Raw genomic sequence first — 22,120 nt, 5'->3', positions numbered from 1 at the left:
CGCCACCGAATTGTGTACTTGCTAGTCAGTCGTGTGTTCATCGCAGCAGAGTTGTTGTTTGTCGTCAGCCGACGCTGACCTAGCCGCTCCGACTCGAACTAGACAGATTTCTGTAGACACGGAGTTCACTACTGTGTTGCTGTATCTTCGTTAATAAAGATAAGTACCGACTTTTATTTAATCAGAGTGTTTGGGTTTTCATCTTTCTGTTCACTGTTCCAGCGGACCGGTCGGCCCGCTATTAAAAGTGTGGCGGTGACTTCGTAAGCCGTTTGTCCCTACGAACGCCGCCACAAAAGTGGTTGTTCTGGGTACTGATTTCTCAGGATGTATGCACCCAAATTGCGTGAAAATGTAGTCACATGTCAGTTCTAGTATAATATATTTGTCCAATGAATACCCGTTTATCACCTGCATTTCTTCTTGGTGTAGCAATTTTAATGGCCAGTAGTGCATTTTAATTTCGGTACCAATTTAGAGGATAAAGGTAAATTAGTACGTAACTATGCTTTATATTATAATAGCAATATTTTTGCTTTGAGTAATGTAGAATATTGAATAATTACGTATAAAGCATACACATGAATCTCTCATGTTAACTGAAACTTATGATGTTACAAATTGCAACGTATATAAAATATGCAAATGCTAAATATTAATCGTTCTGGAGTACTATTTCCCATCTTGTCTTCGACGACAGCAATCGCAAACTACTTGACGTGTTGAGTGACTGCTGCATACAAAATGTTTGCATGTCGTACAACGTATAGTAGTCTTGTTATTCTTGCGTGGGCCACATTCCTGGCAAGAACCTATGGTTTTTTCATTCGATTGTCTTGCTATTCGGTATATACCCTCTGGCAAATTCTTAAGTTGTTCACGGTCTTTGTAATGTTCTTCAAGACGCCCGAAATCCATATTTTCCAGGAAGTCGTGTCTACTACGTGTTTGATCTGTCTTATTCCACATTCAAAATATGTGTGCATTTATTCCTGGCATGTTCAAAAATCTGAAGAATGTTGTCAGAGTCCAAATTTTCGTTTTTCTTGAAGTCGAATAAAGCGAACACTTTTGGTCAACTGTATCCACGTCCCCCTTGGTATGGTTATAGTCCGTTATTAGATTTTCCAGTTTCTGTGTCTGTTTCCTCGCAATCATGCATTGTAGATAACAGGACACATTTTTCCTTCTTTGTCATATAGGATACCAGGGTGCAAACGTTCTGGGATCCAAAGAGAGAAGAGCCCTTTTCTCGATATTTCAGATCCGGAAAATCGGAGGGGATTTCTTTTTTATTCTTTTTCATTGTTCAAGGGAATGTTACAGCGTTCTCCAGAAGAAACTGCACCAATGCAGAGCTAGTGTAGTAATTGTCGGTGATCACATTTCTGTGAGAACCTAAAATTGGCTGAATCAGTCGACTGACTATGTCGAACGGTATGTTCGATGTAAAGTAAGGACCTTCCCTTTGTTTGCCGCAGTATATCTCCAAGTTGTGCGTGTAAAATGTTCTGTTGTCGCAAATGTCATACAATTTCAGACCGCACTTTGCCGGCTCGGCAGGCATGAATTAGATGAAACTGCAGCGACCTCGAAAGGGAAGCAGCATTTCATCATCGGTCACGGATTCTGATAGGGAGTATTTTCAATGTCCCTGTATATCTCCCTAATGGCTGCTAATTTATCATACTGTTCTCGCAATACCTGGTCGCCCTTTGATTAAACCTGATGCTTCTCAGTAGGTACATAAATCAGTTATAGGAAAACGCACGTCGGCAAGCTATCATCCCTGTACCACTACATTTCCAAGCTCTTCGGGTATTGGCGAGGCTAATTATGTTGAGAGCGATCAAGAATAGAACTCTACAAAGGGCTTCGATTAACGTAGAAGAAGTAAACCTAAAATCTCTTTCCCTCATATAGTGAATCGTACATCTCCGTTCTGAAATATATAGGTTTGTGTACCCACAACTTTGTCAATCATATTTGTAGGAATGAGTCTCACAAAGGCGTCTAATACCGAGGATATTTCTGCTCGCGCGGGTTGGGCCTGGCAATACTCTTATAATGTTTTTTTATTTCGTTTTATTCGACAAGGATAAGGAATTGCTTATTCAAAATTTTTTTCCATCTTTTCCGAAGTTGACTTGACTATCACCTAAGGATTCGAAAGTTCGTCCCCGGACTGTTCTGAGTCGCTACCGTGGCAATTCACGTTCACACTTTCTTCCTCCCCTTCACTGACATCGGTGAAATCGCGTGGAGGGTCTATCAAAAATGGTTCAAATGGCTCTGAGCACTATGGGACTTAACATCTGTGGTCATCAGTCCCCTAGAACTTAGAACTAATTAAACCTAACTAACCTAAGGACAGCACACAACACCCAGCCATCACGAGGCAGAGAAAATCCCTGACCCCGCCGGGAATAGAACCCGGGAACCCGGGCGTGGGAAGCGAGAACGCTACCGCACGACCACGAGATGCGGGCGAGGGTGTATCCCTTCATCTTCGTCCTCAGGCAGCCCACGAAGTAACTGAGGTGTACCTTCATCATGTATATTGTCCTATTCCTAGAGAAGAAAATGGGAGCAAAGACGTAATTACATACATTGCACTTATCGTAGTATGCAGCGAAGGTTAGCACAAACAACGGTAAAAGCAAAGGCAGATAGCCAAAGTTAGTACGTAGATTACCGCGCGCGGTATGAAGTGCCGTCTGTGCGATGTTTTCAGTTCAGCGTGTTACACCTATTTTTGACCTATTTTATTTTCTATGTCAGTTTCAGTATTGCTTATGTATAATGTTGTATCTGTTATGGAAATTCTTTGACTGTGTATACATGTTTCAGTTATGAGCATTTTTGAACGATATTGTTTAAATTATGACTGTGGATTTAAATAACTAATGGAATGATTGTTATTTAATGTACTGTAAATGACTTGGTCCATAGTTGGGGAACGTAGTGTTGAATGTAAAAGATGCGGGGAAGCCCCGCAACTACGGAAGTAGCCTGGCGAAGTGGAAAAGGTGTGGTTGGCGCACAAGTGCCATCTCGTCCTTTGTAACGAGCAAGGAGTGTGGGCTGAACAGTGCTGTGGTTAACACCTCGCTAGAAGTAGCGGATCACTGTGGCTCGTATTTCTGGACTTGAATTTGGTGATACCATTATCATGGCATGGTTTCTGGCCCTAAAAATATGATACCGACGCCGAGAAAATATGTAACAGACGAGGTCAACGGTATTGCTACGATTGCATCGCCGCCAGGTTAATAGCCACTGCAAATTGCGCCACCAGTGCCACCAGCCGTCCACTAAATGGTTTATATTTGGCAGTCTGTAAACGGACCAGGTATTTGTGAAATTTGGTTGATTTTATAATAATAATCGTAGTGTTACTAAAAAGTCGTATCTTACACCCGTTATCATCTCAAGTCACAAACCTGAACAGGAATCCTATCCTAGTGAAGTTAATTCCGAGTGTCCTAATTTATTATGAGAAAGTGATTGAACCTGAATCTAATGTTGTGTTGTCAGTTGCACAGGCAATTATATTTTTGATTATGTCAAAGGACTGCTTATGAAATCACATTTGTTAATTAAAGAGTTATAGTTTGTTATGTTTTACTTAATTAATAATTAATTATAAGAATACTTACCATTTCTCATACATACTGGTGTAGTTTTGTTGATGAGCTTGATTCTTCAAACCATGAAAGTTTAAGAGTCCTCCTAGCTAGTTAATAAAACAATACAAAGGCTCCTTCAAAGCCAGGGTAGTTAGATTAGCATTCTGTTTAGTTGCTTCAAACCCAGTTTAAGAAAGAACTATTTACTGTGGTATCTATTTTGATGCAAGTTGCTTAATGCTCGGGCATAGAGACCCTGTACTAAGCAGTGAAGTAACTGAGTATGATCATTAGCAGACCCCTGATTTAAATTCAGAATCATTTCAAGGCTTTCCCTGTTCAGTATTGCTACTAGTTTCATGTGTGTCGTTAAATGGTTTTATAAACTGTTGCACCTAGTTCACAATGTACGTGTTGTTGAGAGGCATATGTTGCTGTTTACTATCTCATTGGCCATTTGTTTATCTGACTTACTAGTTAGAAGCACATTTATCTGCAAGGTTAGGTTACTGTGTTGTAGTTTGAACAGTTATAAGGAAAGAGTTTAGTGCGTGTGTGTGGGTGTGGGTGTGGGTGTGTGGGTGTGGGTGTGTGGGTGTGGGTGTGGTTGGGTGTGGGTGTGTGTGCGACAAGGAAAGTTAGGTTAGCCTGACACTGCCTTCAGCTTTATCATTTTGCTTGACACAAGAATGCCTAATTAAGCTGGCGACCGGTTTTAATATGTAGTGTTACAACTTACTTTGTGCTGGGAGAACGTCTGTTCCTGCCCCACCGTTTATCGTTGATTATACTTTGCTGGAGTGCTTCGGAAACGAATCCCAGTTTAATGTTCTGTTTCCATTAGGTTATATCACGGTCACATCTCAAAAATTCCTCGCAGAGGTATAACATTAGCATCGATTACTGTTTAAGACGGTCGGTGGCAGCGTTACAAGCGGATGGTTTCTCACTGGTTATAGAAGGAATCAGCAGACTACACGTTCAATACTTGGGGGAAGGGTGAACTTGGGAATTCCTGTAAAAAGAAAGTGAGGGGACTAAGAACTAACACGAACTTCCGCAACACTGGGGTCGCGGCATTTTGTGCCGCTGCGCGCTATTTAGAGGGTTAGCCGGCCGTGGTGGCCGAGCGGTTCTAGGCGCTACAGTTTGGAACCGCGTGACCGCTACGGTCGCAGGTTCGAATCCTGCCTCGGGCATGGATGTGTGTGATGTCCTTAGGTTAGTTAGGTTTAAGTAGTTCTAAGTTCTAGGGGACTGATGACTTCAGAAGTTAAGTCCCATAGTGCTCAGAGCCATTTGAACCTTTTTTTTATTTAGAGGGTTAACGTTGAGAAACTGAAGGTACCCCTTCCAACTAGTCCTCCTGTTTTATTGTATCATGAAGATCCTCAAGTATGTAAAACTCTTTTTTGTTTTATACGAGATAGTAGTGCGTCTATATACAAGGGATCCCAGGAGGAATGGTCAATATTCGGGGTATGACAAGAACGATAATTTGAAACAGAGAACTTCATATGGCTAAACGTCCCACTTCGGACAGTTTAGGAGCTAGAGCACATTTAATGTACGTTGTTCTTTATCTTAAGTATTATTCAATAAATTTTCAGTTTAACACGTTTATAACAAATGGTAAACCTTACAACATGTGTTTTATAAGGTATCGACTGAAAAGTAAGTATTTTAACACACTCTCCTCTAAGAATTATCGTAAACGTCACATTACAACAGTTTTACATTTCACAATTAACTGTTCGAAAACCCACCGTCAACTTCAGTGCATTTCTGCACTATTGGGAAAACGTACCACTGTGCTGTAAGGGTCGATAAACAAAAAATTATTGATTAAGGCCTGGAAATTATGGTGGCTAGTTAAACTGTACTGCCAAGACCAACCCGGCGATTAAGATAAGTACGGCTGAGATCTTCCCTCACACGTCAGGTAAAATGTGAAAGGGCTCCGTCGTGCTGGAAGTACAGTCCAGTCGGCGTGGCCAAAGGGGGGTCCTCAAGGTGTTCGTCAAATGAATTTTCCAAAAAATTTAAGTAATTCCGTCCCGTCACTTGTTCTTATACACTGATCAGCCAGAACATTATGACCACCGACCGACTATCGATATAAACCGGTCCAGGCGATAGCAGCGTTACCTGGCGAGGAATGACGGCTAATCAGACACGAGCATGGTACGTGAGTATTAGTGATGGTGCTGTCCGTGTGTAGAATGGGGAAGGCGCGCGATCTTTCTGAGTTTGAACGAGGGTAGCGTATGATGGGCCGGAGGCTCGGCACGAGCGTTACGGAAACTGCACGACTTGTCGGTGTTCGAGGAGTGCGGTGGTGAGTGTCTTCAACACACGGCGAAACCAAGGTGGAATCACGTCCAGACGTCGTGGGGTTGTGCGGCCATCCGTCATTACAGATGCCTGACGTCGTAGGCTGGACAGATCGGTAAAACAGGACAGGCGGCGAACTGTGGCGGTTCTAACATCAGGAATTAATTCTGGGCAGAGTACAAGTGTGTCTGATCACACAGTGGGGCGAACACTTCTAAGGATGGGCCTCCGCAGCCGACGACCAATGCATGTGCCAATGCGTACACCACGACGTCGGCAGCTATGACTGAAATGGGCACGTGACCATCGGCACTGGACTTGGCGCAAAGGCAGAAAGTTGCATGGTCTGATGAATCCCGATACCTTCTTCATCATGCCGATGAGAGGCTGCGAAACCGTCTTCTTCCAGGGGAACAGCTCCTTGACACCTGTACTGCAGTACGGAGACAAGCTGGCGGCGGCTCCGTTATGCTCTGGACAACATTAACGTGGGCATCCAGGCGTCCAGTGGAGCTTGTGCAAGGCACCCTACCGGCCAAGGAGTATCGTACGCTGGTTGCAGACCACGTATACCCCTTCATGGCGATCGTGTTTCCAGACAGCAGTGGCATTTCTCAACAAGATAATACGCCATGTAACTATGCCAGGAGTGTGATGGAGTGATTTGAGGAGCACACTGACGAGTCACAATTGATGCCCTGGCATCCCGACTCGCCAGGTCTGGACCCGGTCGAAGACACCTGAGATGTGACTGAATGTGGCGTCAGAGCTCATGGGCCGCCTCCCTGGAATTTACGGGAATTACACTCCTGGAAATTGAAATAAGAACACCGTGAATTCATTGTCCCAGGAAGGGGAAACTTTATTGACACATTCCTGGGGTCAGATACATCACATGATCACACTGACAGAACCACAGGCACATAGACACAGGCAACAGAGCATGCACAATGTCGGCACTAGTACAGTGTATATCCACCTTTCGCAGCAATGCAGGCTGCTATTCTCCCATGGAGACGATCGTAGAGATGCTGGATGTAGTCCTGTGGAACGGCTTGCCATGCCATTTCCACCTGGCGCCTCAGTTGGACCAGCGTTCGTGCTGGACGTGCAGACCGCGTGAGACGACGCTTCATCCAGTCCCAAACATGCTCAATGGGGGACAGATCCGGAGATCTTGCTGGCCAGGGTAGTTGACTTACACCTTCTAGAGCACGTTGGGTGGCAGGGGATACATGCGGACGTGCATTGTCCTGTTGGAACAGCAAGTTCCCTTGCCGGTCTAGGAATGGTAGAACGATGGGTTCGATGACGGTTTGGATGTACCGTGCACTATTCAGTGTCCCCTCGACGATCACCAGTGGTGTACGGCCAGTGTAGGAGATCGCTCCCCACACCATGATGCCGGGTGTTGGCCCTGTGTGCCTCGGTCGTATGCAGTCCTGATTGTGGCGCTCACCTGCACGGCGCCAAACACGCATACGACCATCATTGGCACCAAGGCAGAAGCGACTCTCATCGCTGAAGACGACACGTCTCCATTCGTCCCTCCATTCACGCCTGTCGCGACACCACTGGAGGCGGGCTGCACGATGTTGGGGCGTGAGCGGAAGACGGCCTAACGGTGTGCGGGACCGTAGCCCAGCTTCATGGAGACGGTTGCGAATGGTCCTCGCCGATACCCCAGGAGCAACAGTGTCCCTAATTTGCTGGGAAGTGGCGGTGCGGTCCCCTACGGCACTGCGTAGGATCCTACGGTCTTGGCGTGCATCCGTGCGTCGCTGCGGTCCGGTCCCAGGTCGACGGGCACGTGCACCTTCCGCCGACCACTGGCGACAACATCGATGTACTGTGGAGACCTCACGCCCCACGTGTTGAGCAATTCGGCGGTACGTCCACCCGGCCTCCCGCATGCCCACTATACGCCCTCGCTCAAAGTCCGTCAACTGCACATACGGTTCACGTCCACGCTGTCGCGGCATGCTACCAGTGTTAAAGACTGCGATGGAGCTCCGTATGCCACGGCAAACTGGCTGACACTGACGGCGGCGGTGCACAAATGCTGCGCAGCTAGCGCCATTCGAAGGCCAACACCGCGGTTCCTGGTGTGTCCGCTGTGCCGTGCGTGTGATCATTGCTTGTACAGCCCTCTCGCAGTGTCCGGAGCAAGTATGGTGGGTCTGACACACTGGTGTCAATGTGTTCTTTTTTCCATTTCCAGGAGTGTAGGTCATTTGTATGTGCCAATGTGGTACCATCTCCCTCCAGCAACCTCCAGGCTGAGGTCTACCCTGGCCATTTTATATAGAAAGATTTACTAAACATACTTAAAACTTGTCTTTCATGTATTACAGTTTTTCTGTGAAAGCCCATGAGAAAAGGATAACTACGTTATCATTATAACGAGTTTAATTAAACTGTTTTGACAGCTGCCAAATGGCTCTCTACGATCACGGTTTTTTGAAAATAATTTCTTCAAGTAAGTAAATACAAATTAGGCGGCGACACCATCTTCCTTAATTCCTCACCCACTCCACCGGCATTCGTGTGCTTCCTCTATTGTAATCTGTATAAAACAGTTTACTGACAAACAACGGAAAATACTCATAAACTGAAAAGTTTTTTGTTTGTTTCAAACATTAATTAAAACACTTTAATACGAAAGTAACCTCTTCCGAGTCTTATCGTTACATACTATCTCAGTTTCTAAATTTATTAGATCTCTAAGTAAATTCTTGCCAGTGAACTTGAGCTTAGCTCCCATTCACAAAAGATTAGCCTCTCTCTGGGACGTTTATTTCGACTTATTAGCAGGCCAATTAACACACACACTATAAAAGTTTAGGTACAAATTCATTTTCGACACAGTAACATACATTTGTGAGTTGCAGATTATCACGACTTTTTTCTCAATTGACATGAGTGAATTCGGCCGCTTTGGGAGGGAACTTCCTAAATGAAATGTGGCTCTTGCGCAGCACGCCTTCCAGATCAGGCAATCCCGGGCATACGCGCGTATAACGCATTCAGCTCAGATCACAGTCTACATAAAGACTGGTGCATACTTTAATATTCTCTATGCTCGGGATTAATTTTATAAAACAAACAGCTATATTTTCTAATAATGGGGTTTTCTGAATTAAAAAGTTAAAGTGAGATTTTAATTGCCGGCCGTGGTGGCCGAGCGCCGAGCGGTTCTAGGCGCTACAGTCTGGAACCGCGCGACCGCTACGGTCTCAGGTTCGAATCCTGCCTCGGGCATGGATGTGTGTGATGTCTTAGGTTAGTTAGGTTTAAGTAGTTCTAAGTTCTAGGGGACTGATGACCTCAGAAGTTAAGTCCCACAGTGCTTAGAGCTATTTGAACAATTTTCAGATTTTAATTGACCCCCTTTAAATGGGAATTGCCGGACTAATTGAGCTCACGTAATTAATGGACATACCCTAAATCGTTAATCGAACATACCGGTACAAATTATTTGGTAGTGGGGACCCGGGTTGATCACACGTAATGAAGTTGGGTTGTTGGGTTGTTTTTGGGAAGGAGACCAGACAGCGAGGTCATCGGTCTCAACGGATTAGGGAAGGATGGGGAAGGAAGTCGGCCGTGACCTTTGAAAGGAATCATCCCGGTATTTGCCTGGAGCGATTTAGGGAAATCACGGAAAACCTAAATCAGGATGGCCGGACGCGGGATTGAACCGTCGTCCTCCCACGTAATGGAATTCGATTTCACTTGTTTGTATCATTCTTTCGTAGGCTAACCCATGGCTACTTCACACGGGAACGAAATTCACGATGAAAGTGGGATACATGCAAATGCGGAAACGACATTTGATGTGAAAAGCAGGTTCCTGGAATCTCTGAATACGCTACTGCAAGAAAAAGCAAATAGTACCGGAATAATCATAAGAGACAGATTTTTTTTTTTTTTTAGAGGATGTTAAGCCAAAGCAAAGTAGAGAAAAGGGAGTGTTGACTATCATCGACTAAACAAATGTGACGTTATTGAAGTCGGCGGAAAAGAGAAGCTTATTCCACCAGTAACAGGAGACAACAACGCTATTTTGTACTATGTTCATACCGTAGAACTGTTCGAAATCCTGCACGACACTCACTAGAAAATTGGATATGGAGGTCAGATACGGATGGAAAAGGAACTGCAGTTTAAGTACATAAATGTCACCAAAGATGTCATTACTTTGTGTCTTCGCTTTTGCAAACCTTGTCAGACTAAACTGCCTAATCCAAACAAAGGTTTAGTTTCCAGACCTCTAATATTTAAAGAATTTAACTCAAGGTGCTAGGTAGAGCTGATAGACATGCAAAGTAGCCCTGACGGGAAGTTCATACTCAATACTCTACACAAGATCACTTAACCATGTTTACACTACTGCGACTCCTGAAAAGCAAAAGAGCGCAGAAGTTGCTTGCCATTTGCTTGACATCTTTACCACTGTAGGTGCTCCAAGTGTGCTGCAGCCGGATAATGGTAGAGAGTTTTCGAACCAAATTATAAATGAGCTAAATAATATGTGGCCTTAACTGAAATTGATACATGAAAAATCCAGACACAGCCAAAGCCAAGGTTTCACTGAACGGGCCAGATACGATGTAAAGAGTATGATAATGAAATGGATGCAGACAAATAACTCAGCACATGGGCTGAGAGTCTTCGATTCATCCAATTCATAAACCGTTCTTTTCATCAAGGAATTCAGCAGTCGCGATACAAGCCAGCGTTCGGCTGTAAAGCAAAAGTGGGGCTGAGTACTTCAAATCTGCCTAAAGAAATTCTTCATAACCTAGTGACAGAGGAAGACCTTGAGAAAGTCGGACAAGAAATGGAAGATGCTACAACTGTGGGGACTACTTCCAACCATGAAACTGCCGCCGTGGAGGTAGAACCAAAGGAAAGTCGAGACCAGTTACTTGACAATAACAAGGCGAAAATATTCTGTGTCGTTAGTTGTAGTGCAAGTCATTGTTGTACACTGAAGCGCCAAAGAAGCTAGTTAGGCATGCGTATTCAAACTCAGAGATATGTAAACAGGCAGAATACGGCGCTGCGGTCGGAAACGCCTACGTATATAAGAAAAGTGTCTGGTGCAGTTGTTAGATCGATTGCTACTGCTATAAAGGCAGGTTATCAGGATTTAAGTGAGTTTGAATGTAATGTTAGGTCGGCGCACGAGCGATGAGACATTTCCGAGGTAGCGATGAAGTGGGGATTTTCCCGTATTTCAGAAGTGTGCCGTGAATATCAGAAATCCGCTAAAACATCAAATCTCCGGCATCACTGCGTGTCAGCGTGCGAACCATTCCACTAAACATCATCGATATGGGCTTTCGGAGCCGAAGGCCCACTCGTGTACCCTTGATGACTGCACGACACGAAGCTTTACGCCTAGCCTGGACTCGTCGACACCACCATTGGACTGTTGATGACTGGGAACATGTTGCCTGGTCGTACGAATCTCGTTTCAAATTGTATCGAGCGGATGAACGTGTATGGGTGTGGAGACAAACTCACGAATCCGTCGATGCAGTGTCAGCAGGGGATTGTTCAAGCTGGTGGAGGACCTGCATGTCAGCAGGGGAATGTTCAAGCTGGTGGAGTCTCTGTAATGGTGTGGGGCGTGTGCAGTTGAAGCAATATGGGACCTCTGATGCGTATAGATACGGTCCTGACAGGTGACACGTGCTGTCTGACCACCTGCATCCATTCATGACCATTGTACGTTCCGACGGACTTGGGCAGTTCCAGCAGGACTATGTGGCACCCTACATGTCCAGAATTGGTACTGTTGGCCCACGAACACTCTTGTGAGTTTAAACCCTTCCGCTGGCCACCAAACTTCCCAGACATGGTGTCAATTCCCTCCAGCATTACGTAAGAGTCCATGCCACGTCGTGTTACGGCACTGTTGCGTGCTCGCTGGGGCCTTACACGATATTAGATACATGTGACAGTTTCTTCGACTCTTCAGTGTGTATCCTGCGGTAAAGACGTGCACGTAATTTGTGGAAGAAGTAATAAAGCAGGGTAATGGTATGGAATGAAAATTATTTGCAGACTATGTTGTAACAAACTAGAAATCAGGAAGAAGAATGCAGGAGCTCACGACAATTTGTAAGTACAAGGTGCAAAGATGCTTCAAAATTCAGATGCAAAATTCCCACCTGCAACAGTTGGAGACAATGTTCGCATCCGTATACCAGATGTTGAAGAGGTCGCAGAGATCCCAGAAGAGTTCTTGCCGTTGTCTTGAACGTCGAAGGCACTTTCTACGGTCTGGGGAAAAATATGGTGTTCTCAAGCAACTGTATCCCCGAAACGAGTTCCCTGTTCTACACGAGGAACTTCTCACGCCGGAATCCGTGGGCAAAGAAGAAAAATCATTACGAACCATATCGACTTTACAGTCACTGACCAGTGGCCAAGGATAAAACCGATGCAACTGCTCTACTAAACGTGCCACAAATGGCTCCAATGCAGGCGTAACAAAATATTGTATAATTCCAAATGTCATAAAAGCTTAACTTGTTGTAATAAGTGAATACCGGTTGAATTAAAAAGATTTATAAAGTGAATCGATTGTATAAAGTTTATGTTTTTTATAAGTGAGACTGATAATATAGATTACAAACACAATGAAATTATTCTTATTCATCCACTCTTCGTTTTTCTTCCGATTGTGGCCGATCTGTCTACGTCACTTCGCAAACTGGCCGGCCAGATCCCGAACTCAAGGGAAGATCGGACAATGGCCGGTCAATTTACAGCGATGTTGGCTATTTCCTGACTTGTACAATTTAAAATTGTTCAGCCAGATCTATTTTGATTCTTTTTTCGAAGTTTGGCCGATTTGTTCCAACTCCTTTGCGAACTGGCCGGCCGAATCCCGAAATCAGGAATAGATCGGAAATAGGCCGGCCAATTTAAAGCGACATTGGCCAGTTCCCGCTTTAGCCGATTTCGGGCTTCGGCCGTAACATACATTATTTGCGTATAAGTGAGGCATTTACAGTGTAAATGTGTATCTAAAATTGTAGTAGTAATAAAATAAAAATGAAGAGTCTAAATCGCACATAAGACGGTATAAAAACAGCAATATTAACCGATCAGTTATAAATAACATGCTGGCGCCCTTTCCTTATACCTTTACTGCTTCAACATGCGCAGAAATTAATTCCGATGCGTTATATAAAGAAAATGGCGTCCGTTGCTAGGCGATTTATTGCATTTGTACATTACAGGTGGAGTAATTCCCGAGTGACCAACAGCATATTTGCGTAGTTCATGACACATGGGCTTAAAGTGGGTGAAATCTGAGTCCAGTTACATGGAAACGTAATAGAATTTCAAATAAATTTGGGTTTGACTGTGGCAATGCTGGGCTACTATAAATGATTCATTCGTTTTTAAAGTTTTATGTTTTCCAGAGTATTACTTGTACAGATATGAACGATGCACTGTAAACTCGCCGAGTTAGCATTGCTTCCGGAAATTGGCGTTACGAGTGCAGCGCATTGACAAAATGGCGACAAAGCAAGGAAAGAGTTTTTGTGTGTTTTGGAATAATCTAGTTGTTTCTCTGTTGCAACAACGCAGCGTGCATTCAGAAGGAAATATGGCAAAGAACAGCCATGTAAACTGTGCGTTGGTGTCGACAATTTAGGGACAATGATTGTGTTGTCTGTGTAAGCATAAGAATATGTGCCAGATGCAGATGCAAGCGTGGAGAGCGTGAGGGGAAGTTTCGAGTGCTGCAAAAAATAAAAAAAAAAATAAAAATATCAACGGTCAGAGCAAGCCAAGTATTTGGAATATCGCAGCAAACTGTGTGGAAAATTTTGAGCCGTCGGTTACGTTTCAAACCTTACCGTCTACAGTGCCCGCACAATTAAAACCGGAAGATCATGGCCGGAGCGATCAGTTCTGCATCACAATGCAGGAAACACTTGAAGATGAACATTTCGTCTTCAAGCTGATGTTCAGCGACGAAGTAATTTTCCATTTACCTGGAAATACTAATCTTCACAGTGAGAGAGTGAGGGCCACTCAACATCTTGATGAAATCGTGGCGCTTTAATGAGGCTCGCCGAAGATTCATGTTTTCTGTGCAACATCATTTACGAAGCTGTACGGGCCTTTTTCTTCTGTGAGAAAACTGAAGGGCTGAGATGTTGTATACTCATGTTCAGAAAAAACTGAATACCTTGAACGACTAGAGATGGGACGTTCATATTCACAGGACATATACATTAGTATGTTCTGAAGAAATGATGAGCATTCGAGCCAAGTCAGCCGGCGGGTTCAAGGTCAAAATCGATATCGCGCGCAAGATCACTCAACGGTAACATGTGCCTGCGGCTCTCGTTGTTACTGTAAACCGAAGGTTTGGCAGTGTGGCTTGAGCAGATGCGCAGGATGATTTGCAGACTAACGCGCGAACCGTACCGTCAAATCAGAGTCTGAAAGAGGGTGCATTACTGGCATGAGAGAATGTAATGCATTCATCCGGGAAATTGCTGCTCGTGTGGGACGAAGTGTTTCGGCATTGCAAAGGGGGTGTGCAGAATGGTTCACGGGAAGGCCGTAGAACACGACGAGATGGGTCAGTTCGCACCACCCAGACCATCCCCTGAGAAGATCGACACCTCACACGAATGGCATTACTGGACAGATCTGCGTCCTCCGCGGCTATAGTGGAACAGTGTAACACATGGTACACTATCCAGGGTGACAGTCCGTCGCCGTTTGTTACGGCGTAGGTCAGGTGCGCGTCGTCCACTTCTCCGCCTCCCTTTGATGAATGTGCAGAAACATGCATGACAGTAGTGGCGTATGGAACCACGTCACTGGGGAGAGGAACTGCATCAGATAGTTTTTTAGGATGAATCCAGGTTCTGTTTATGATGGCTGCATTTTGGTTAGCCGCAGACAGAATGAGCGGCAACTCAGTGACTGCGTTCGCACAATGCATACAGCGCCAACTCAAGGCCTTATGGTGTAGGGTGTTACTAGGTACAACCACAAATCACAGTTGGTATGTGTTCGGGGCACTGTGACCAGTGTGACCTACGTGAATGACATGCTGCGACCCGTAGCCATACCCTTCTTGCACAACACCCCGTACGCCAGTTTTCAGCAAGACAATGTACGACCACGACCACATGTTGCTGAACGAACACGTTCCTTCTTGGTGTCATAGCATGTCAGCCTTTTGCCCTGACCCGCCAGATCACCAGATTTGTCGCCAACCGAAAATGTGTGAGATATGGTGAAACGACGGGTGCAGCGCTGTGACCAATGCCAACCGCCACAGATGAACTCTGGAACCAGGTGAATGCAGCATGGATGGCTATATCACAGGATGCCATTTGCGCCTTATACGCGTCGACGCCATAACGCATGGAACATGTTATCAGGACCCAAGGCGGACCCTGAGCCTTCTAGGCAACAGGAGACATGCTGAACTGAGGTGGCTGAAATACTAATCATTTCTGCAGAATTTTCCTGTGAATGTGAACGTCCTATCTACAGTCTTTCAAGGTGTTCTTTTTTTTCTGGACGTGAATGGAGCATCGATGTACGTCGCTACTGTGATAAACCTTTTGCATTTCTTTTATGTTTTCGTCTTCTTTAAAGGCAAAGAGAAAAGATGAAGCGGTAGCCCATCTTAGAGCCTCTGCCTACCGTCAGGTATTTTTGATTTTCAGTTGTTAAAAAACAGAGGAGTTTTTCTTGTACCAGTAGGAGGAAGGAAGGATTCGCGCTCAACTAGTGAACGAGTGAGAAGCACGCCATTTTAAGCGCGTAATTGTAGCCGCCATTTTGGAGTCACTATGAATAAGTGAGGAGTATGTATTTAATATGTGCACCGTTTAGAAAAATACAGTATTGTTTTATTAACAGAAAGGTCGCGTGATATGTTACTTCAAATAGTACGATAATTACAAGAACTGAAGCCCACCTGTGTACTTTGGAAAATTACGAAGGTCCGATAAGCTCAATGGGAACACGGTCAAGACTTCGAAGGTGAACACGGCGACCAAACGTAGCATTATAAAGAAGGGTAAGCACAAATCTACAGTGGAGAAAGAAACTACTTCCCCCCTGCAAAATAATATGAACTAATACGAACTTATTTCCAGGCATAGCTCAGCTTATTGTGCTTGTCATTCACGCCGAAAAATTAATCTCATTAATTCAATACATTTCAAAAAGCCACGCATTTCAACATTTTATTATCATCTATTCTATTATTTTATTGTATTATACTACCTAAACATCAAACTTCCGCTTCGCTGGATTGGGGATGGTAATGAAGATGTAGCTCTTTCCGTTTTGCATGATCTAACACCTTGTGACTTTTTACCCTGGGGGTACATAAAGAACTGTGTTTACTCGCACCCATTGCCAAGAACTCAGGAACAGCTCATAGGACTCTCCAATGCTGCTGTGACGACCATTGACATTTATACCGCCCCCCAAAAAAACGTTTTACACTGTTTTCGGTGCTGCAAGATGATAAGCAGCCTGCATTGGAACATAATGGCGCGGATTCTTCATCGTAAGTGACCGAAACATCTTCCCTTTAATAATAATAATTTGTTTACATCACTTAAAATCGTTGTGAGGCACAGTTACAGTTAAAAAGACGTTGTCTCACTTCTTGTTTTGGTTATAGGGCATCACCATCTCAAGGAAATTTCGTCAGTTGGGGAAACAAAAGGCGAAATCTAATGTGAAACGTGAACTAGCCGTCTGAAGACCAACCCGTCGGTTCGAAACCGATAACGGCGCTATTTAAATAAATAAGTAGCATTTTAATATGTGGCTGGTTGCTGTAATCTTCAATGAAAGAGTCAACCTATACATTGCCAGAATGTTGCTAAGTAAGGTATGGACGTGTGCCATATGAACAGAAGGGCAATCATAGAACATTTGTTGAGTGCAAATTGTAAACTTGGTGATATTACGGTTCTATTTACACAGCAATAATATTTGCACACGCACTACTTCGGAAAACATAGAGCTTTTAAAAAGAATGCATCATTTATAGTAGCCCGGTATTTCATACTAACCCAGAGGCGACTCGCAAACACGCATTCGCAGTTATCCCGTAAACAGTTCGTTTGCTGGCCCGTGTTTACTAAAACATTCTTGCTTCTGTTATACAGTTTCACCTGCGTCAGATATCGCCATTTATTATGATACACCCTGTGCATGTAATTGCAGATTCCGGAGTAAACAAACAAGTCACAACTGAACTGCTCTACTTTGTACCTTCTCGTCCTCTACGATCTATCCGATCTGGTGAAGAACGTACGCACCTTAACAAAGCTTCCCACTAAACCTATGTAGCCGAGATTGAGCAAAAGCTCAAAACACGTAGTACCAAAACAGAGTGCAAAACTATGATGGTTACTACTATATTTCATCACTTCATAATACACAGCCGCGGCGCTCAATCACGGCGGATGAAATCCTGGTGACATTTTCACTTCCCTTAGATGTGTTTCATTCTAGAATCACAGGTAGAAAGAGCCGAAGGTCCATTGGGTTACACAACGCGTGAATTGGTACCGGTATAAGTAAAACTAACAGCGTAGGAAACAAGCGTAGAAGCACATGACTGTGAAAACTATGGTGTAAACATGGAGAGAGAGACGTAACTCGCAGCCCTGGTAGCTCACCTGCTGCTACGCTGGCCACCACCACGCGAATCGCGAACCGACTGGCAAAGCGGCGCGCCTTAGGGGCTGCTTATTTAAATCGGCGTGTTGGGAAACTGAGCAGTCCACACAATGGGAGCACGACACTGTGCTTTGTGAAGCGTCGTAATTAATGCAAACCGCTCTCATGCGTTCTGAGTTGGCACAAGACAACCAATCGCGACTAGCAGTGATTTTCCCCTCATGTCCCGATTCCTGAAGGTCGCATTTTCCATTCATTGCAAGACACGGTCAGTAACTCATCTGCCACAGCCGTTGGTGGAACACTCATAACACTGTTTTAAAGCTTACCTGACTACAGGAACTCATTACATTCACATATCTTCACGTTTCGGCCGAGAAAGCAGTAGCTTGTTTTCCTTGTAAGGAACTGTAAGAATATTTTACCCTATAGCGAAGGGTACGTCGATGTGAAAAACTAACTGATATAACTGTGTGCTGGTCTATGACACTAATCCTTGTCCTTGCCTTTCGTGGGGAACGGTCTTAACGACTTGTTTGTAATATTGTGGCATCACAGGGGACGGAAGTCTGTTCGTTTAGTGTTCGAGGTGATGAACTGTAGTTTGTTAACTGCTCTGATTCATATCAACGGTTTGAAACATAGGGTAGGAATGAATGTCTGTGAGGTGAAAGATCAGATGCACAGAACAGATTGGTTGGTGTTCACTCACATGCCTCCAGAGTCAAGTGACAATGGTAAAGCGTAAGGTTTGCCCTTACGCGCTCTGCAGGTTTTGAATGTCATTACACTGCTAACACAGATAGATTCAGTTTGTGGATTGTACAGGCGCGAGCCATAGGCATCCAAACAATCTGTATTAGGTATCTGGAATCAACTCGCCTTAAAGTTGTGAAGACATAAATGCATGAGCATTTCGCAAGTTTGCATAAAACATTGAATTTGGAGCAATTTATCATACATTAAAACACGTTAGGGATGAAATTCTCCAGTTTTTACTGCCTTGTGCCACATGTTATTTTCGTTTATCATTAGGAAAACTAAAATATTAATTACACATTCATTTTCTGCTCGTCTTTGATATTAGCGATAGTTTTCTATTGTAGCTATTTTAAAACAAGCACTGTGGTTCGGAGAGCTGTATAACCTGGAGGAAATTACTCAGACTGTCACATGAAAATCTTACCTGCCGATGGACACTGATCGAAACATGTATAGATTCCACAGATTGATTAACAGCACGCTACCATACTACCAAACTCATCTCGCACTTGTTTAAAAAATATATTGCCATGCAGCCGTATAAATGAGTCGTACGAGAATACCACTTTCTTACCGCCGCCGTATCTAGGTGGTCAGCGTGGTTCATGATTATACAGCTGGCCTGGGTTCGATTCCTGGTTGGGTCGGAGACTTCTTCCCTTGTTGTGTTGGCCTCAATATCATTTCTTTATTGACGCTCAAGTCGCCGAAGTGGCGTCAAATAAAAAAAGTGGCCGAACAATCCCAGAGGGGATCTTCCAGTCAATAACGCCACACGATCATTTCATTTTTTATTACACAGAGCCTCAAATCTTTTAGCACATAAAGCGACTCTTACTACTATGGTAACTGTAATTGGACATTTCTGGTGATCACCCATTAAAAATGACATTTCCTCCTTTGACGTATTTCGATTCACATTCGTAGTGGCAACAATTATTCCTCATTGGCATTAATAAAAATAAATATATAAAAACATGGGAAATACGTGTAGTATTAAAGTTTCGGTCATAGCGACCAGTGCAAACAAACAGATGAGTGGTACAAGTCCACAGTTCAAAAAACGGCTCTAAGCACTATGGGACTTAATGTCTGAGGTCATCAGTCCCCTAGACTTAGAACTACTTAAACCTAACTAACCTCAGAACATCACACACAGCCACGCCCGAGGCAGGATTCGAACCTCCGACCGTAGCAGCCGCGTGGTTCCGAACTGAAGCGCCTAGAACCGCACGGTCACATAGTAAACGGTTTGAAAGTACGGATACTGTTACCAGTGGTTATATTTAAAGTGCAGCTACTAACGGAGGTCAAGTGTGGGCTGTAATTATAGTATGGCAGCGAAACTTGGTAGATATGCTAATGCGTGTGCAACCGATTTACGCTGGAAAAAAAATTAGTCCCAATTTTGGCCATCAGGTGCAAATTTGACGCTGTACAGTTCTCGTTAACATCTCTGGTGCTCATATTGAACAAACTACGTAAGCAGTATAAATAATAAAATCAACATTGTGCCTTTCAGACATTATGCCAGGTTGCATCTGGTCGATGGCCTTGGTCGGATACACCGTCATTCAGGCGAACAGCTACTCGGAATATGCACTGGACGCTGGGTGGTTGGGACAGTAGTTTGCTTTGGGGTTTATTCATCAGTGCTTCCAGGGGACTTGTAGTAATCAAAGACACCACGACAGCCATAGACAGCATGAACATTACTGTAGAACACCTACGTCCCTTCATGCTTGGTGTCTTCGCCGACGGCGATGGTATATTCCAGCAGGATAACTGCCCAGGTTATAAGACCATAATCGTGCTACGCTGGTTTGGGGAGCATGATAGTGAACTCACATTGATGTCTTTGCCACCAAATTCACCGGATCTGAACTCCATAGAACACATCCAAGATGCCATTGGGCATCAGCTCCACTTGCACAAATCATGACATTACGGGAGTTGCGTGACCTGTGCGTAACATCTTTAATGGAGGCTTTTTATTATTATTTATTATTATTGTGTTTTGAAATTAGTATTTAATTTTATATTACTCTGGATTTTAAAATGTTTGAACTCAAATGAAAGTCTGAATTAAATTAAAATTATCTTTGGATAAGTGAGTCTTCAATTAAAGCAAGAAAATCACGTACTTGAAAAATTATGTAAAAATATTTTTAAATACTGAAAGTTGAAAGCAATTTGTCAGATATTACCACCATGTTAACTAATGATTAATTTCTTTTAGCTAGGCTCCTCAACCGGGATTGTCTGTTGGCGAGTATAATTTTGGGACGTGATTTACGCCTAAAAGTTATCGGCCTTAGTTTTGTGAAAAGTGAAGTTTTAAATGCAGGTTCTACTCTGATAGCAAACCAAACGTATTACACTGATTGGTGCGTTTAATAAGCGATCATTCACTAACAGACATCCCCACACAAAGTAAGCCATGTTTAATTATCAAATTCATGAAAAAAAAGCTGAGGAAAAAAGGTATGATTAGTCGTAATAACAAACACAATGAAATTAAATAGTTATTATTAGGCAAAATGAGAACAAATAACAAAATAACCAGACAATGGCTGAAAAGGAAGAGAAAGAACAAAAAGCGAGTCCTTGTTCGCTTAAATTACATAGATACTCCAGTTACAGAGATATTAATTTCATTGTAATCGCAGTATCTATTGCCAGCAATAAAATCGTTTCAGTGCTACTACGCGAAAACACGCCGTCACGAAATCCGCTAACACTTGGGGAAACATTACACCGGCCCTCAAATTTTTAAAAGGTTGTCAGGTCTTTGTAAAAAGTTTAAAAAAATTACATAGCTTCATTAACTTTTAGTCTTTAGATTGTCCTTTTTGCATCAGTTCACTGTATATTGTATTTCGTTCTCGTAACACTTCATCAGTTTATGGTGCATCAAATACACAATAATATTACGTAATTCTCTGTTCATTAATGTAACAATTAATGAAGACATTTTATTTGTTTGCGCTGGAGCCTGTTTTAGCTTTGTCAGGAATGTAATTAGCCTTCCAATTAGGGTGCGATCCTGGCGGAACCTGGCGAAATGACAGGAAAGGCAAGGTCATCCAGTTCCTTTTTCCGCATGCAAAGTTTTCTCATAAAATTTACAAACATTACGCGTTGACAAAATCATATCATTTAGTACATTAGTTGGAATGAACAAATTACACGTTAGGAAAGAAAACATCAAGGTAGGAAATTAGCGTTTTTGACAGTTATTTGTCCTTGTGATTTGAGATTGAGTTTTGAAATGTTCAGATTAAACAAATAGGAATCATCGACTGGGTTTTTGTTACAGAAATACGTGTGGTTTTTGAAACAGTTTACAGTAATCACTCAGTTGAACATCATTCACGGTGGCGTGCTCTCGATGTTGACAAATCTGTATACGTGTGAGCCACGACAGTCTGTGATGGAGCAAGAAGATGGAGCAAGAGTCCTGGACCGGTAGTGCTCGACGTGATCCAGTCAGCCCAGGATACAGGGATTACATGAAGCATTCGTAGATTGGTGTCAGTAACACAATATGGACTTTTTAATACTCATTCCCTAAAAGGAATTTTGATTAGTACGTAGCTGTAATCACTTGAAACATTATTTTACATCAGATTGTTCGGTGATTGCTGTAGGTTACGTAGTATACATGTTTGCGTTGTGATACAAAAGGT

The 22,120-nt window shown here is 43.5% G+C and overlaps 1 protein-coding gene across 2 annotated transcripts in view; it reads right to left on the bottom strand.

Annotated features, from left to right (window-relative positions):
- Positions 1 to 17,753, bottom strand: part of LOC124605256 (cytochrome P450 4g15-like) — a 162,300-nt gene extending 144,547 nt beyond the window's left edge. The window contains exon 1 of one of the 2 annotated variants that reach the window (XM_047136815.1): positions 17,669 to 17,753. The gene's annotated coding sequence lies outside the window, so the exon portion shown is untranslated. Of the gene's footprint in view, positions 1 to 17,647 lie in introns of both variants that reach the window. The other variant, XM_047136816.1, reaches the window with a different exon arrangement.
- Positions 17,754 to 22,120: the final 4,367 nt, after the last annotated feature.

This window comes from Schistocerca americana, chromosome 3 (genome assembly GCF_021461395.2).
Source record: "Schistocerca americana isolate TAMUIC-IGC-003095 chromosome 3, iqSchAmer2.1, whole genome shotgun sequence".
NCBI classification, from domain to species: Eukaryota; Metazoa; Arthropoda; class Insecta; order Orthoptera; family Acrididae; genus Schistocerca; species Schistocerca americana.
Note: the sequence above shows the minus strand (reverse complement) of the source record. Positions and strands in the feature narration are given on the sequence as shown.